Raw genomic sequence first — 12,956 nt, 5'->3', positions numbered from 1 at the left:
TCCTTTCTCTGGGGCTGGGACCAGAAAATACCATTGGTCTTAGCCATAGCTGACTTCTCCCAGAAGCTGCTGGACAAAAACTCCAACAGCTTGAGCTGGGTCAATCCTGAGTTGGTCCATGGTGTAAAGACCTGGTCCATTCTTCCTGCTATCTCACTTGTTGCATCCCTCTCCCCCAAAACTGACTAACACATATTTACTTTCAACTGAATGCAATGAAATAGATGGTGTGCTTAGAGGTGTCCCAGGGCAAATCCTTACTTCCCAGGCCTGCTTCTGCTCTCCACCACTGCAGAGCTAATCTTTCAAAACATTGAGTGCCCAGGATAGTCATGGTCTCCCTATTGGATGAGAGGAAATACTCAGTGACTGTTTTCTTTCTTGGGTTTCTTGTAATACTTCTTGTGTTGGGAATTTTGCTCTGTTTGCTGTTCACAGCTCCCAAATAATGGATGGTAAAGTCATGGGACAACTTCAGAAATGGCAGTCAGCTCAATGACAAAGTACAGTCCTTCCAAGGGTGCTTGGGTCATGTGGAGTTCTCCATTATGCCTGCATGAGGGCTTGGTAGAGGGATGCATGGGGTGTGTGGCTCCATGGTGAGAAATTTTGAACAAATATTGAACTGGAAGGAAGCATACAGGAGACTGAGTGGCCTCTGGGGGGAGCCTTTTCTTCCCTCTCCTGGCCAAGACTGTTTTTCACATTGACTGGCATAGGGGAGAATAGCAGAGTGCTTAAGAAGGGGGGCTCTGGAGTGTGACCCTAAGTCCCTACCTTGATTCTTTACCATTGAGCCACTGGGGAAGATGTATTAGTCTGCTAGGGTTTCCATAACAGAATACTTTAAAGTGAGTGGTTTGAACAACAGAAAAGATGTAAAGACATTCCCATAAAACCCCCAGACCTCCTGTTCTGAGCCTTTTCTAGCTACATGAATTCTCCAATGGAGATAGCTTGGAAATAAAAGTAAATCTCTCTAGAGCTAGAACAAGGTACATCATTATCAGCTATTTATATCTCAGGGAGAGTTGATATGTTCCTCTATGCATTTTTTCTTCATTTCAATGAAACACTTTTAAATACATTACCATGCTCATACAATTTTGGAAAAGTAAGGTCAGGGAGGGATCATTCTCATTTTACTGAGGGAAAAATGAGTCACAGAATCTAAGTCATCCTGCGAGAGCCTGGACAGAAACCAAGTGCTTATTGCACTAGGAGTGTTTCTTGGCGACTGGTCCAAGGATGCTCCCCGGTCCAGAATTATTTTGGAGACTTAGCTAAAAATGTGCATTCCTGGCTCACATCCATGTGAGACCTATTTAATTAGGCTCACGAGAGGTGGGGTCTGGGAATCTGTATTCCTAACACATTCCTTATGTAATTCTGATACATATTACAGCTGTGAAGATCGTTCCTCCAGAGTCTGCACCAGTGGTTCTCAACCCCAGGGGAGACATCTAGATTATCTGTGGGGTTTACTTAAAATGTACTCAAGCATGCCTCAGCCCCACATTCCAGAATTCTGATTTAGTAGGTTCAGGGTGGATCTCTGGCATCCGCAGTGATTCTGATCCTCATACTAGAGTTGAAAGTTTCTGATCTAAAACAGCAGTTCTAAAACTTGGCTGCGCATTAAAATGACTTGCATAGGTTGCACCCCAGATCCATGATGCCAGGACCTCTGGGGCTAGAACCTGACCATGGTTACTTAAACATCTCTCCCAGTGTTCCCAATGTGCAGTCATGGCTGAGAACCAGTGGTCTAGATCAGGGGTCAGTAAGCTTTTTCTATATGGTCCATGTAGTAAGTATTTTTTGCTTTGTGAGCCAGGTGGTCTCTGTCACAATCAGTGCTGCCATGATAGTGTGAAAGCAGCCATAGACAATGTGCAAATGAAAGGGTGTGCCTGTGTTTCAATAAAACTTTATTTACAAAATTAGATGATAGGTTGGGCCTGGCTTATGGGCCAGAGCTTGCTAACCTCTGGTCTGGATCAATGCTTCTCAAACTATCTATGGTATAGGATCATTGTATTATAAAAATTTCCAGCCTGTGGTAGACCAATTCTTCTGTAAAATACAACGAAGGTGAATTATAACAAAAATGAAATAAAAAAGACAAAAGGTAAGCCCACTGATTAGGGAACTGGTTGTCATAGCAATGTCAAATCACTGTCAGTTTCGGAATACTTTCTTTACTTATCTTGCATGAACTGGCAACAAACATTTCAAGACTAGATCCATCCAGGCTATATCTAGAGATGTACTGGTCAAATCACAGTAATTTTCTATTTAAGGGATAAAGGAACAGAATCAGATAATCCATTAGTTGGTATAAACTCTGTAGAGAAAGAGCCTTTGAGTCCAGCTTTGAAAAAGGTGATGGGCCTTGATAGAAGGAAAGACAAGGCATCTTAACATAACATGTGCCACTTAAAAATCTTTTAGTAAAGTGGGCTGGATTTGAATCAGTCAGTGGAAAGCAAGATTTACTTGTTAAACAGATAGAGAGAAGTGCTTTTGCCACTGTGTATACTGTAGAGTCGAAGGACCCCTAAGGGAACGAACACCGAGGGGCTTTAAGGATTTGAAACCTGGTGTTGTCACCTGTTAGCTGAACTGGGGGCCAGCAGTGACTTCCTCTACGAAGGCAAGGCTACCATTAACTCCCCTAGACTGATGAGGGAATCTGAATCACACACACCAAGTCCCTGCCTCAGTACCCCTGCGGCCGTGGAGGACGGTGATCGTTGCTGAGAGCACCAAGCCCCAGAAGAAGATACCATCGCTGCAGTCAGGCAGACTGAGTTCACATTCTGACTCTGCCCCGTGTGTGACATTGGGCCATGTAAATCTCTGAGAACATACATTTCTTTATCTCTAAAACAGAGACATTAATACCCACCTTTCAGGTTACACAAGGATGTAGGGGTTATAAGAAATATGTCAAGCGCTAGCACACACACAAAAGAAAAAAGTGCTTAAAAGGTGGGAGTATTTATCGTTCTAATTTTTTATTGAGTGATATCCATATATCATAAAACTCACCCTTTCAAGTGTACAATTCAGTGATTTTTTAGTATATTCACAAGGTTGTGCGAGCATAATCACATCTAATTTCAGAATAGCTATGATTCTTTAGTTCATGTGATTCAATAACCCTGAGGTCGGCCTCTGCTCTCACACTCTCCTGAAAGCTTTAGTGTTAATAAATAAAGCTTGCTGATTTGCTCAGTTGTGGCCGACTCTATGTGACCCCATGGACTGTAGCCCGCTAGGTTCCTCTGTCCATGGAATTTTCCAGGCAAGAATAATGGAATGGATTGTCATTTCCTTCTCCAAAATGAAGCTTGAAAAGGGACAAATCAGACCACAAACACTCAGTACCGGCACTCAGTACACTTTTTAATCGTTTCTTCCCCAAGTTTCACCTGGAGGGCAGCTGCTCCGGTCTAGTTTCCGGAACTCCATTTTGACCGGCTCTCCTCCTCACTCCTCTCCCTTCTCTCAGCTCTTCTGTAATCCTTACCCCGTGACTTCCACGTGCTTTTCCCCTGTGGAGTGGTGTATCCCATTCCTTCAGCTTCCTCCTTTTGCACTTTGGATCATGACTTCACTGTGTCAGGGACAGCTTGCTGTTTTTCTGAGATCTGGGCTCCCCTCTCATAATGAGTCAGTCTCGTGGAGGTTCTTAGGATGCAGCTACATTTCTCAACTCTGCCTGCCCTCCATGCCCCTGACCCCATCACTACCCCACTATCCCAGCATATCTGGGTGGAGCCCTGTGGCCTAGGTAGACTAGACCTCATCACTAGGAGGTGAGTAGAAGTCATGCATGTCACTTCCAGGCCAAAGTGACTGACAACTAGGTATTGCTGTTCTTCTTTCCCTTTCTTTGTCGGCCAGATAAAGGCAAAGGACCCCAAGGCCCCAGGGGATAGCTCAGCCTCAAGCAAGGAACCTGCAGGTTCATGAATCACAGGGTGAGACTGTGCCAGGTACTGGATATGGACTGATGGGAGCAACGAATAAAAACATTCTGGTTATGCTACTGACAGCTGGAGGACTCGCTTATTACAGAGGCTAGTTTTGCCTTAACTAGTATACCCGGTCAGCCCAAAGGAAACAGAAGCTCTTTAAATCTCAGAAGTCCCCAGAGGGAGAATGGTTATAAATATTTTGCTTTATATAGATTTTTCTGTTATGTTTCTATTACTCTTATTACATACCCCATTCCATTTAAGCCTGGTATTTAAGCCTGAGAATAATATTAAGATGTCCCTGGTGGCTCAGATGATAAAGAATCTGCCTGCAGTTCAGGAGACTCAAGTTTGATCCCTGGATAAGGAAGATCCTCTGAAGAAGGAAATGGCAACCCACCCCAGTATTCTTGCCTGGGAAACCCCATGGACAGAGGAGCCTGATGGGGTACAATTCATAGGATCGCAGAGTCAGAAACAATTGAGTGACTAACACTTTCACTTTGTTTTCCCCACTTTGTTGACAAAGAGAGATATTGAGTTGCTCCCCCAGGGTGAGCGCTTCTGGGGTGGTTGGTGAGAGACCTCCACCAGCTGGGCCCATGAATCTGAGGCCAGAAGCAATTGGCAGGCAAGTACTTTCCAAGGGGACACAATCCCGCACAGAGAAGAGAACAGGAGACAGGCAGAGAAGCCTTCACACTGACTCAAGGAGTAGCCATAGCTGTTGAATACAGGGAGGCTGGCCAGCAAATAAGTACTGTTGTCTCAAGCCTGGGAAGAAGGTATTCTGTGGATTGGATGGTGATTCAGGCTTTGGCTCAGGGAGACAGTGGGGTGGACATGGGGCCCTGCAGGTGAAGCTCTGAAAGCCCAGAGCCTTCAAGGTCATTCGTGAATATCTTGCCCAAGTCCACATTCCTGTGGCCATAGCAGCAAGGTGGGCATGGGGTACAACCTCTTTTTCTTATATAGCCCCACCTCCTATATGATCCCTTTTACAATGTCTTTTTTTTATCTCCCAAGGCTGCCTTTCATCCACCTGTGTCCTTATTTCACCTTACTGTTAGTGGAAGAAAACACAGTGTGTGGGTGAGCAGAGGACTGGCCAAGAGTTGAGGATGTCAATAGCCCACCTCTGTCCCATCTCTACTCTAGAATGAGATGCTCTAACTCAGCTCCCGGCTCAGTTGGTCAGTGGTTTCCGATGTTTATTCATTTGTGCATTTACCTGTTTGTCTAACAGACATTTCTTGAGAGTTTACTCTGCAAACAGCACTATGTCAGGGCATGGAGAAATGAAGAGGTCATCATCCCCATCCTTAAAAAGGAGAACAGAGTAGTAAGAGAAACAACTTGTAATTCTGTCTCTGTCAGTGGCAGTAATCCTCTGGCAGTGTATCAAGAAGGCCTGGGGATTTGGTGGGACTGAGAAAGTTGGAGGCCCACAATGTTCTAGGGCCTGTGGTCAAGAAAGACGAAGCCTTTGGCAGTGGCTGCTCCATCTTGCAGCAGGACTAGGGTGGAGCCCATTGGCATGGTGCTAAAGCACAGTAATGAGAAGGCAATGGCTGCTTGGAAGTACTAGGGAGTAGGTTCTGACTGACTCCAAACAGAGATGACACCTGGATCCCTGAAGTTGGTTGGAATAGTTCCAGAGAAGTGAAGAAAATCTTCCTTGGAGACTGGCACTTGGGCTGAATTCATGGCTAGGCCTAGCACTCTCCTCTTTCTGCATCTTCAGCCCTCAAGCTCACCAGCCCTTAAGCCAACAGTGCAGGTGGAACATTGGCCAGAACTGTCCTGTCTGAGAAAACTCTGTGGTGTGTCACCTGAAGGGAATCCAGCACACCTTTCTCTAGTGTTAGATTAGAGGATGGACCTGCTGTGTGTGTTGGGGGGCAGTGGGAGTCCCCTGCCAATGAGCAGGACCCCTCTGGGCAGGTGCAAAGTTTTCAGGCCACTGCTACCTCTTTCCTCTCTCTCCTAGAAGGAAGTCAAAAGGCTTCCTAAGGCTGAGTGGGTAGGCAAAACAAGTTTGAAATCCACCTGCAATCTGATCTGGGGGCAGCTCTGGTGTCAGGTCACCCAATGGTTTGATCTCTTTGGTGTTGTCGAAATTCACAGCCACACAGAGAAAACACCCACTGTTTCCTCTTTACAACAAGGTGAGAGAGAGAATGGGATCATCTGATCATGGTTCCAGAGTCTCTCCATCTGCCCCGGTGGCCAGAGGTTAGAGAGTATGTCACAAATATCTGTGCTACAGGACTCAGGTATCCCCACAGGGAGCCAGCCCCAAGCTCACGAATCAGATGTCAGCCATCAAGGCTTCCCAAACTCCTTCCCACCTGCCCAGTTCTAGACAGAGCATGTAGCTCCAGAATTCTCATGTGTCCACGGCAAAATATCACTTCTCCATGGATCAACTCCCTCTGTGTGAGATGTTTCCTTACTGTACTAAATGATGCCTCTGGGAGAGAGAATTGCCCGAGGTTTCCATAGCTGGTCACCAACATCCAGAAGTTAGCTCTCAGCTTTGTTGGTCTGGGAACTTAATTCCATCAGTTTCTCAAAGATAAGCAGGCTAGAGAGAACTGGTTCTCTAAATAAGAGCATGAATGACAACTGAGATATGGACTTGTCAATGAGGGGTATCAGGTAGCATCACTGGGATCCAACCTTTCTTCAGATCACCCCTGAATATAATCCCACTGTGGATGCTGAAACATAAAGCAGATATTTTTCCAAGAAGACAAAAGTAGAGCAAAGCCTCCAGAGTGAACCTGTTTTTAAGAAATATTTCATCATTCTAGAGTATATGGATAAACTGCCCTTCTGCATCCTGGAGATATTTCTGGATAAACAGTGCTGGTTCTCAGAATTAGAGGGCTCCCACTCTGGCACACAGAGCCGTCTCCCCCTGTGAAGCCAGCTCTGCCTCAACATAATATGACACAACTGATATATAACAACTTTCTTTATAAGTTAGCACTTTCCAGCTTTCTGAGCATCACTGCACCTCACTGCACCCGTACACACGTCTATATGGCATACTGGGCTGAACTGATAAAGGGACTCCAGTCATCCCAAATCCTGTTCTGCTACCTTAAGGTTTAAAGGAAGTAAAAGCCCCCCCACATCTTTGACTCATCGTTGCCCAACAGTGGGCCTTAGCACATAGGTTGGAAAGCTCTGGTGCATACCATACTCTTCTTCACTAGATCTGGGAGTATTTAGTAGAGACAGTAAGTACTTCAGTCTCTAATGAGCAACACACCTGTTTTTAGGATCTGATTCTTTTCATGCTGTGTCTTGAGGTGTTTTGATATTACTTTCAGCTGGTGAATTCTTCTGACTCTGCCACTCCCAAATCTGGAATGCCTTCTATAGAGAACACTTTTATATTCTCTCCAGATCCCTTCTTCAGGGTTGATCTACCCAGCTCCCAGCTGATGATGCCTCCCAGCTATGTCCCTTACTAGGCAATGCCCTTGGCAGATAACTGCCTGGCACGAAGTGAAGCCCCTCTCAGTGTCAGCTCCAAGCCAATGACTGGCTAATGCAGCGATATAAAGGTTGGGCCTCCTTCCTTCAGTTGGAGAGAATTCTGAAAGCTCATCCCAGCTCTAGAGCTCCCTGGAAGATTGCCTAAGGCCTCAGTTACCATCATGCCAAGGGTCAGTTTCTCCTTTTGAAAAATCTTTATATAGAAACACACCCAGTAAAACTTTTGCACATGATTTTCTGTCACCAAAGCTGCTTCCAGTAAACCACACTGTCTTGGAGGTCTCTTTAGCATTTTAAGCACATAGTGTCATCTACCTTTTACTGTAGAAAAGGATCAAATTTATATCAGCACAGATTAAATTGTTAAGTTACTCGATAATGAGAGGATTGGCGAGCTGTTGGAATGTCCGGGAAAGGACAGTAATTCAAAAGAAAAAATTGAGTTTCCTTGTGGGAAAGAAGAAGAACCCAGAGGGACTAAAGGGTCATTTGTCTTCTATACCTTCTAGGACACGGCACCTTTTTTCTCTGGGCCTCACTTCCTTCATCCATCCTATGGTCAGGTGACCACCTGATTGCTCTGTATTTTTTTTTTTTTTTTTTGCACCACACAGCATGTGGGATCTTACTTCCCTGACCAGGGATTGAACCTGTGCCCCCTGCATGGGAAGTGTGGAGTCTTAACCACTGGGCCACCAGGGAAGTCCTTCGCATGACTGTTTTGCTCACACTTCCTATGGGTCTACATTTCTGTTTTTCTAAAGCAGTAGTTCTCATGCTTGAACATGCATCAGAACTTCTTGAAAGACCCATTAAAACACAGATTGCTGGGTTCCACCTCCAGAGTTTCTCACTCAGTAGGTCAGTGCGAGACCTGAGAATCTGCATTTCTCACAAGTGCCTGCTGGTACAGAGGCTAATACTGTGGGTCTGGGGTCCACACTCTGAGAACTACAGCTCTAATCTTGATTTGCTTGGTGAGAAACTCTCTGTCAAAGAAAAAAAATGTTCCCAGCCCAACAGAGGCCTAACTATCTAAAGCTAAATCTTTTGTGAAAAAAGAGATCACTTTTTCCAGAGGAGACTATGAAGATCATAAACCAAACAGATTTGGATTTAGGAAAAGTTCATCTAAGCAAGAGGAAGGAGGGAGGGAAAGAATTGTCTTTTAGAGAGGGTCTTCCTGGACCCTCCCGCACCCTTCGTGTGCAGAGGACCCTTGCCACCTGCACGCAGTCCGGGATGCTGAGAGCGTCAGATGCTGAACCTCTCGCTTGTGAACAAGATCTCAGACTCCAACCCCCTGGGACTCTGGGGCGTGCCCAGTGCCAGCAAGAGTCGTCTGCACAGTGCTGCACTGCTGGACGCACTCTCCCTTCTCTGGCCTGGGGCCTTGCCACCCAGTCTGTTTTTACTGGACGTCTTGGAGGTCTGAGAGCCCAGGCGTCAGGGCACTTCCTTCTTAAGAGTGTAGTGTCTGGGACGCTGAACCCAAGCCTGCCAGTTCCCATGCATGCCTCCAGGCCATGATGTAGCCCTGCTGGCTGGAGGAATATAGGCTTTGCCTATTCTCACAGAGTATTCGGTTGGACAATGCCCTGGAACTGTGCTCTGGAGGCACTTGTGTACTGCATGGGATAAGGAAAATCTTTCAACTAAATCTTTCCTTTCTTCCCAAAGACAAGTTACCCATCTTCAAGGCATCAGAGAATCTCAGGACTCTGAGGACCCTTTGGAGACCATCTGGTCAAGCTCTCTTTAATAATCATAAAATCCTATTCATAAAGAAGGCTGAGCACTGAAGAACTGACTTTTTCAAACTGTGGTGCTAGAGAAGACTCTTGGGAGTCTCTTGGATAGCCAGGAGACCAACTAGTCAGTCTGAAAGGAAATCAACCTTGAATGTTCATTGGAAGGACTAATGCTGAAGCTCCAATACTGTGGCCACCTGATGCAAAGAGCTGACTCATTGGAAAAGACTCTGATGCTGGAAAGGATTGAAGGCAGGTGGAGAAGGGGGTGGCAGAATATGAGATGATTATATAGCATCACCGACTCAATGGATATGAATATGAGCAAACTCCAGGAGATAGTGAAGGACAGGGAAGCCTGGTGTGTGGTGCTCCATGGGGTCGCAAAGAGAAGGATATGACTTAGTAACTGAACAACAACAGCAGTTCATAATAATGATGATAACATTTTACAGTTGGAAAATTTTACAAAGTGCTTCCATGTACATTATGTATATTTTCACAGGCTACATTGAGTCTGTGAGAAAGTCCTGTTGGCTCTTCCTCAAAATTATGTCCCATTGCTCTGTCCACTCTCTCCATCTTTTCTGCTACTGGTCTAGCCAGTACCTCTTCAGCACCAGCCTCCAAATGTATTTCTCCTTTGGACTCTTGCTTCTTGAACACCATCCGTTTCCTACACAGCAACCAGAATGATCTTTTAAAATACAAATTGGTGGTGATTGTACAACATTGCTGAATGTCACTGAAATGTTTACTTTAGAATGGTTCATTTTATATTATATGAATTTCACCTCAATTTAAAAAACTGTGTGTATATAAATCAGAACATGTCACATGCTGGCTGAAACCCTTCAGTGGTTTCCCACTGCACTTAGAATAAAATTAAAATTCTGTACCATGAGAATAGTAGTCTCCCTGATGGATCTTGTAACCTTACCTACGTTGTCTCCTGCCATTTTTTTTATTTCAATATTTATTTTTTTGACTGCACTGGGTCTCAGTTGTGGCATGCCGGATCTAGTTCCTTGACCAGGGATTGGACACAAGCCCCCCGCACTGGGAGCACAGTCTTAGCCACTGGACCACCAGGGAAGTCCCCCCTGCCACTCTTTATCACACCCACTTGTTCCCAGGCACCCTATCTTCCCCTCTGCCCAAGCACACTGAGGTCATTCCTAAGAAACTTGGTGTTCCCCTGTCCATAGCAATGCTTCAACCCAGATTCAGTCAATCCAAAGGAGCTTCACCCTTCACTATCAGCTCCCTGTTTTGTATTTTATTCACATCACTCCTAGGTATTATAAGGGATTGGCTCACATGATTATGGAGGCTGGTCAGTCCAAAATCTACAGTTGTGGGCCAGCAGACTGGAGACCCAGAAGAGCCGCTGGTGTGGATAAAGTCTTAAGGCAATCTGCTGGAGGAGTCCCTCTTGGTGGGGGAGGCTGATCTCCTTGTTCTAGTCTGGCCTTCAACTGATTGGATGAGACCCACCCAGATTATGGTGGGCAATCTGCTTCCTCAAAGTTCACCGTTTGAAAAGGTAATTTCATCCCCAAACATTCTCCAAGGTGACACAGTAAATTAAGCATCACAGTGAGTATTTTATAGGTGTTTGTTAATTGAATGATCTAATCTGGCACTTGGAAATTCTGTGGTGTAGGGATTACTAGCCCCACTTCATAGGTGTCCCTGGAGCAAGGAGCTTAAATGATTCATTGAAGAACATAGAGTTGGAAAGTGGCAAAGGCAAGTCAAGTCCCCTCTTCCACCACTGAATCTAGAGCTTGAACAATTTAACAATGTTCAGTGCACTCTCTATGCCTACTGTCTCATGTGTATTCCTGTTAGGAGTGCATCCAAAGAGGTAAGAATCCTCTCAACTCTTCTCTCTGGAAGTTGCTCTGTAAACAGTTACAAAAATCATCCTGCTAGGAAAGCAGGCAAGAAGAGAAGAATCTGAAGAACAAGTGTGGTGCTTTTCCCTAGGATTCAACACACTTTGGTTTCTTGGGCCCTTTGCCCTTCACTCATTTTGCTTTAAGTCAATCACTAATGCTTCCAAGGGAAAAACTGATCCACATTTCTACTCTAGCCCTGTACTAGCTAAAGTAGCTACCATTTATCAGATGCTTACTATATGACAGGAAGCCTTAAAGAGTAGATATTATTTAACTTTCATTTTTCAGTTGAGAACATGAAGGTTTGGAGGATAAGTAACTTGCCAAGGTCACAGCTTGTAAATAGCAAGACAGATTCAAATCTTGTCTGATTCCAAAATTAGTCTTCTCACTATACCATGGGACCTCTTAAAAGTATTCAGATCTGTGACTCATTCCCCCTGAAGCCCCTCCTCACTCCCTTCTCTTCCTCTGCCAAACTGAAGCGGTCTGGTATAGTGGACTGTTCATAGGTCCTGGAGAGAGAAGCATTGGGCCCTTTCAGGCTGTCTGAACAAGTTGTTTGGTGTCTCAATCATTCTACAGTTTACTCATGTATAAAGTGAAAGATAAAAGTCCCACTGTTCAGTTGAAAAGAGATGCTGTCTGTGATGCTGAGTATTAGAAACTGCTGTGTATATTAATTAGGATTGTTGTCATCTAAATATGTCACTTTCTTTCTAGATCTGAAGGAAAAACTTAACTTGCAGGAGTCTTTTTCCACTTGACACAAACCCATTTAATCATTTGCTTGATTTATACACCTTGAGCATTAACAAGTAATTATGAGCTCATTTTCAAATAAATTGGGTGTTTGCTTTGTCTCTTCAAAGGGACTATTAACCAAGGCAGGGATTGAATTTTCTATTTCTGTTTTATCTTCTTATCTTGCCCAATGCAGGGATCTTCATTTACCAGGAGCTCAATAAATTCAGGATGAAGAACTGAGTCAAGAATAAGAATCTGTGGGAAAAGTCAAGATGTCATTATGCTTATGGAGAGTAACACATTTGATGAAGACAAGTCTGGGGAATCCAGAAAGTGCAAGTTAAGTTGGGGAGATATGTCCCTAAATGGATTAGTGAGAAGTAATGGGGTCATGCTGCTGCTACTGCTGCTAAGTCGCTTCAGTCATGTCTGACTCTGTGCGACCCCATAGATGGCAGCCCACCAGGCCCCGCCGTCCCTGGGATTCTCCAGGCAAGAACACTGGAGTGGGTTGCCATTTCTTCCTCCAATGCATGAAAGTGAAAAGTGAAAGTGAAGTCGCTCAGTTGTGTCATAGAGAAGGGCAAAGTCCCTAAATCCCAATCTCACATTCTGTGAGGATGGACATTGGCTATTTCTGGCTTAGGATGGTATGGTGAAGTGTAAAAATGACTAAACTAGGACTCAACATCCCTGGCTGAAGATCTGATTTAACATCTTTAAATCAGTTCAAAAATCTGTAGCATGATGAAAGTGAAAGTGGAAGTTGCTCAGTCGAGTTCAAATCTTTTGACCCCATGGACTGCAGCCCACCAGGGTCCTCTGTCCATTGGATTCTCCAGGCAAGAATACTGGAGTGGGGTAGCCATTCCCTTCTCCAGGGGATCTTCCCAGCCCTGGGATTGAACTTGGGTCTCCTGCATTGCAAGCAGATTCTTTACCATCTGAGCCACCAGGGAAGCCCTTGTAATACCATAGGCTGAACTAGATTACTGTCAGATTATTACTTCTGCTTCAAAAATGTTACAGAATCACAAACAAGAGACTGACTTCTAAGT

Source organism: Bubalus bubalis, chromosome 6, assembly GCF_019923935.1.
Source record: "Bubalus bubalis isolate 160015118507 breed Murrah chromosome 6, NDDB_SH_1, whole genome shotgun sequence".
NCBI lineage: Eukaryota > Metazoa > Chordata > Mammalia > Artiodactyla > Bovidae > Bubalus > Bubalus bubalis.
The sequence above is the reverse complement of the archived record's forward strand: the minus strand, read 5'-3'. Positions refer to the sequence as shown.